Consider the following 6,000-nt stretch of genomic DNA (forward strand, 5'->3'; position numbering starts at 1 on the left):
TTATGCAGATGCATATCCAAGGAAAATGCACTTTTTAGCCATTGACTCTAATTTTCCATCATTTACATGCATGTATACAGGCCAACCAAATATCTTTAAATCAAAATAATTAGCAGGAGCACCTAACCATATTTCCTCTGGAGTCTTAAAGTTCAAGAGTGTAGAAGGAGCACATTTGACAATATAACAAGTTGTAGAGAAAGCTTCTGCCTAAAAAGCATTTGTCAACCCAGCATTTGAAATCATGCAACAAGCCCTTTCCAAAAGATTTCTGCCTCACCATTTTGTTGATGTATTATTCACACAGTACGTGTAGAGAAATTCCTTCATTCTTGCAAAATTCGTTGAATTTATCATTACAAAATTCCAAGCCATTATCTGTTTTAAGCCGCTTAACATGTTTTCCTGTTTGCTTCTCAATCAAAATTTTCCATTGTTTGAAAGTTAAGAAAACATCACTTTTATTTTTCAAGAAATAAACACAAACTTTCCTTGAATAATCATTAATAAATGTTAACTTATACTTGGCACCATCTTTCGATGGGGTATGTGAAGGACCCCAAAGATATGAATGAATGTAATCCAAAGTACCTTTTTTATGAATTATTAGAGATTTGAAGCTGACTCTTTTCTGTTTCCCGAATACACAGTGTTCACAGAACTCCATATTTTCGGTACTTTGGCCACATAAGAGACCTCTTTTGCTGAGGATGGAAAGACCCTTTTCGCTCATATGCCCCAATCGCATATGCAGAATTTGATGATGTCAGAATCAGATTTATCTGATGTGGAAACTGCAACAACACCTGTAACAGTAGATCCCAATAGAGTATACAACATATCATATTTGCGTGCTTTCATAATCACAAGAGCACCATGAGAAACTTTCTGAACTTCATCTTCACCTGTGTACTTGCACCCAAGAGATTCTAGGGTGCCTAAAGAGATGAGATTTTTTTTCAAGTCAGGAACATGTCTAATATCGGTGAGAGTTCCCACCATACCATCATGCATTTTGATTCAGACTGTATCTTTTTCAATAACTTTGCAGGCATCATTGTTGTCCATCAAATCAACTCCACCTCCAATTGATTCATATGTGATAAAAAATTTCGATTGGGACACATATGATAAGAACAACCCGAATTTAAAATCCACTCATTGTTAGATTTGAAACTATTATTAGTTGCTAAAAAATAATTTTCTCAATCTCATCAGCAACTACACTTGCTTCGGCAGTATTATTACGCCCCACAATATTACGTCAATATTACGTCCCACAGTAAAATATTAAGATGGTATTCTACCCTGTAGTATTACATTATGGTGAGGTTGCACTTTGTAGTAATAAGTTACGACAGTGTTGCACCCTGTAGTATTTCACGTTGAATTTGTCGTAAGGTAATTGACATCAGTCCAAGGAAAAGATTATTTGGGAATTATAATGATTATGCTATTTCAAACAAGTGAGGAGTAAATCCGTGAAGGTGAGAGGATAAGGAAATCGAAGAAAATGAATTTTCGTCAAAATTTGACATTTTGGGATAAAATACGGGCCGAACGTTAATATCCGATAATTATAAACTAGTATCATACAAGGTACCACATGACCATGATAGTAAGTAGTATTCTAAGTAATTTGAAATAATTATTAATTATATGGATAATTGGTTAATTAATGATTTTTGTGAAAGATTAGTTAGTTAATTATAAACTTTTAGATAAGTTTTGAGCCCTCCCAACGTGGAAGCCAAGGGTGAAAAACATGAATGCAAAAAGCAGAGGGAACACATATTTTATTTCATTATTTATAAAGGCTCCAGGTGTATTAGAAAGTGTGTTGGCATCACATTATAAAGAATGACCTATAATTGACACATGCATAGATTAAGTTGTTCCTTAATAAATTTATATGACCTTTTTAACTTTTCATTTTGAAGTGAGATACTTTCTGAAACGGTGAATGTATAACACAATGTTGGATGGACTTTGCAAGCTTAAAACTTCTGATGATGTGAGGGAAACCTTCAAAGTCATGGTGGAAAAGGGGTGTGTCCCAAACGTTATCACATATAATATAATCATTAAGAGATTTTGTATATCAAGAAAGTTTCTGAAAGCTTTAGAGTTACTTGAGGATATTCAAAGCAAGGGTCTAATTCGTGATACAGTGACTTTTGGCACTTTGATAAATAGGTTTTGTGAGAATGAATCCAGACAAATCATTCTATTTAGATATGTTTAAGGATTGTGAGCGTAGGTCACTGGTCAAGTTATTTCATCACAGAAAGCCATCCACTCCACCTTTTCTAACAATATCATACGGATGTTCTCCTAATTTAGGTATGTTAAGGCTATCCCTTCTTTCTTTTGGCATGATCTATACGATACGAATGAAACGTGCAAATGCACAAATTTCATGAATGACTCTATTCATAGAAGTATTAGAAGTGCCTATGTTCTTAAATTTCCATATGTCTTATTATTCCATCGTCTGTTCATGGGTCTCAGAAAATACGTAAAATGAGCTTATGATATTAATCAGAGGTACAATGGTCTTATGGCGTACCAAGAGATTTTGTTATCGTATTTCATATGCATTTCATGCATTTATACATGTACATTGACCCATGAATAAGACGGCGTTATTTACGCGTATATATGTATATATATATATATATGGGATATGGGAAAAGGCTACGGCGTTATATACGCACCACCACCTGATCAGCTGGTATATGATGATGATGTTGCCTACAGTGGCTGAAATATGATTCAAACGGCGTTATATACACATATATGGGTATGTATTTAAACGGCGTTATATACGCGTATATATATATATATATATATATATATATATATATATATATATATATATGGGATATGGGAATGGTTATGGCGTTATATACGCACTACCACCTGATCAGCTGGTATACGATGATGATTTTGCCCACAGTGGCCGATATGATATGATGGGATGCCCTCAGAGGCTGATGATATTATGAACATGTATCTATGCACGACATGACATTCATACGCATATGCATGACGCTAAAAGTAATTTATGATTTACAAAGTTATTCAGACTTACAGGTTGAGTCATGTACTCCATATCTCTTTCATGTCTCTTATATATTTATTTATGTGCCTTACATACTCGGTACATTATTTGTACTGACGTCCCTTTTGCCTGGGGACGCTGCGTTTCATGCCCGCAGGTCCAGATAGACGGGTCGAGAGCCCTCCAAGTAGGCTATCAGCTCCGCGGAAGATGTTGGTGCACTCCATTTGCTTCGAAGTGGCATGTTTAGTTAGTATGATTTACACGTGTATTGTCTGGTATGGCGGGACTTTATCCCGACCTTTATGACATTTATGTACTCCTAGAGGCTTGTAGACATATGTCGTATACGTGAAAGATTGTACGGCCTTGTCGGCTTATGTTTTGAGTTTATAAATGATTATGTTGGCATATTTGGCCCGTATGTCACATGTATATGATGGTGTAATAAGAAAGATATGTTACGTTGGTACTCGGTCGAGTAAGGTACCGGGTGCCCATCGCGGCCCATCGGTTTGGGTCGTGACAAGTATCAGTATTTTTGTGCTTATTTTTCTTTTATATTTGCTTTTCTTTATTTTTCAATTTAAAGCATTCATAAATAATGTGACCATTATTATGACAGTATTTACACATGACATTTTGGTATCTGGATTTTGACCTTGATTTAGGTCTCTCAGTACTCAAATCTTTTTTATTGGATCTACCTCTTATAAACAAGTCTTCTCCTTGGTTCCCACTAGTTTTCCCAGTAATATCTCTATCTATTTGTTCTTTTGATTTCAAAATACATTTGATATCTTTATAAGAGATATTATCCTTTCCATAAAGCACAGTATCTCTTATATGCTTAAACGACTTGGTAACAAGCAATAACGCATCTTGATCCTCATCTTTGATTTCAACATCTATATTACTTAAATCTATAAGAAGGGAATCAAAAGTATCAAGATGTGTAAGTATAGAGGTACCTTCAGCCATACGAAACGTGTAGAGTTTTTGCTTTAGGTAAAGCCTATTTTCTATCGTCCTTTTCATATATAGGATTTTCAGCTTTTTCCATATGCCTTTGGTTGAGCTTTCTGCAACAACTTCACACAAAACCTCATTTGAGAGATTAACAATACCTGCTTTTGCCTTTTTTGTCTATGACAGTAAACTCCCCATCCGTCATTTTATCTGGCTTCTTTTTCTTTCCTTGTAGTAAAAAATCTAAGCTATCCTGAATTAGGATAGCCTTTAATTGCCACATTTTGAAGTTTGCACTTTGGTCAAATTTTTCAACATAAGTCTTTTGTTAGAGTCATTTTTTGCTATTTAAACTAACCCAGTTAGATCCGGCTCTGACACCAATTTATTATGATCGGGAATTCGGATAGCCTGGAATATAGCAAATAATATTACAATGACAATAACAAAGACAATACAAGTTGATAATAACGAAAATTAAAGCAGATAGAGAAGACACCAATTTAATGTGTTTTGGTTAGTGTGACTTACGTCCACAAGCGGAGAAGAGCAATTTCGCTAGAACAACAAGAGCACAAAAGAGAGTACAAAATTAGAGTAAATACTGTAATTAATCCCAAATACTCCAAGAGAATAACCTTACAAGATCATTCCAAAGAAAGGATTCACATAAGTATTTACTCTTAATAAATAAAGGATGAGAAAGAAAGACAAGAGTGAAAATCTCTTGAATTGGTGTCTCTTCAACTGAGGGAAAACTCCTCTATTTATAAGTAACAAAGCCTTGGGCTCAAATAATGCTACAGTAGCATTTTAATCTTCTACCGCACAATGGCAAAACTTGGTTACCAAGTTCAATTTGCTGGCAAAGTAAATTGGCATATCACATGGTGGATCCCATAGGAAGTCAAAAGACATATCACATGGTAGATCCCAAAGGAAACCAAAAGACATATCATATAGTGGACCCCACAGGAAGCCAAAAGACACATCACATGGTGGACTCCACAGAAAGCCAAAAAGATTAGCCATTTTACACTTATCCTTAAAAATGGTATCAGAGTCAAGTTTACTTAGGACAAGTTAGGTTATTGATGTCTTCAAACACCTTTCCTCAAATAGGTTAGATTTTTCTACCTTTCTTGAAATAGGTTAAATTTTTCTACAAATTCGTGTTAGAACTTGTGCGATGCACGAATAATTTGACAGAATATTAATTTTATAAAATTATAATCTAATATATCATATTATTTTAATAAATATTAGTTATTATTTTATTATTTAATATAGTGTGCAGAAGTATAACAAAATCTATACAAAGTCAAAGGAAACACATCATATAGTAATCAAATAAATTATCTGTTCTTTATTAAATTAGCAAGTACATAGTACTATGCATTTACTAGTGTGACTTTTTACTAACTTATTTAAGACTATAAGTTTTAAAAGTTTTATAGCCACACAAATGTTATGACATATTTAAGATCACAAGTTATTATAGTTTTCTTCCTTTATTAAACTTTGTATCAAGTGAAACTGAGACAAACAAATTAAAATAAGTGTAGTATTATTTTTTAGATATATTTTTAAAAGTTTAACTTTTTATCCTTAAAAAATGGTATCAGAGCCAGGTTTACTTAGGACAAGTTAGGTAAATGATGGCTTCAAGCTTCTTTCTTGAAATAGGTTAGATTTTTCTACCTTTCTTGAAATAGGTTAGATTTTTTTAGAAATTACTTAGTTACTGGATATAAAAATAATGTTACAACATCCTACTTAGATTTTTGTTGGACTAATGCCTTCTTGTTAAATTACATGAATATTACATTTATTATTTTTTTTTATCAGTAAAATACCTCATTCCACTGATTTTTTCTTGTAAGTTTTATTGATATCACAAAAGTTGTCTCTTAGTTAGAAGCATTTTTGTTATTTTATAGGCAATCACAACTTTATCCATATCATGC

At 33.4% G+C, this 6,000-nt stretch overlaps 1 long non-coding RNA gene across 1 annotated transcript; it reads right to left on the minus strand.

Moving 5' to 3' along the window:
* Window positions 1-3,049: 3,049 nt before the first annotated feature.
* LOC138879551 (uncharacterized) lies at window positions 3,050-4,742 on the minus strand. The gene is made up of 2 exons (XR_011402702.1): window positions 4,565-4,742; window positions 3,050-4,444 (listed from the first exon to the last, which is right to left on the minus strand). It is a non-coding gene; the product is annotated as an uncharacterized lncRNA (long non-coding RNA).
* Window positions 4,743-6,000: the final 1,258 nt, after the last annotated feature.

Source organism: Nicotiana sylvestris, chromosome 1, assembly GCF_000393655.2.
Source record: "Nicotiana sylvestris chromosome 1, ASM39365v2, whole genome shotgun sequence".
Classification (NCBI taxonomy): domain Eukaryota; kingdom Viridiplantae; phylum Streptophyta; class Magnoliopsida; order Solanales; family Solanaceae; genus Nicotiana; species Nicotiana sylvestris.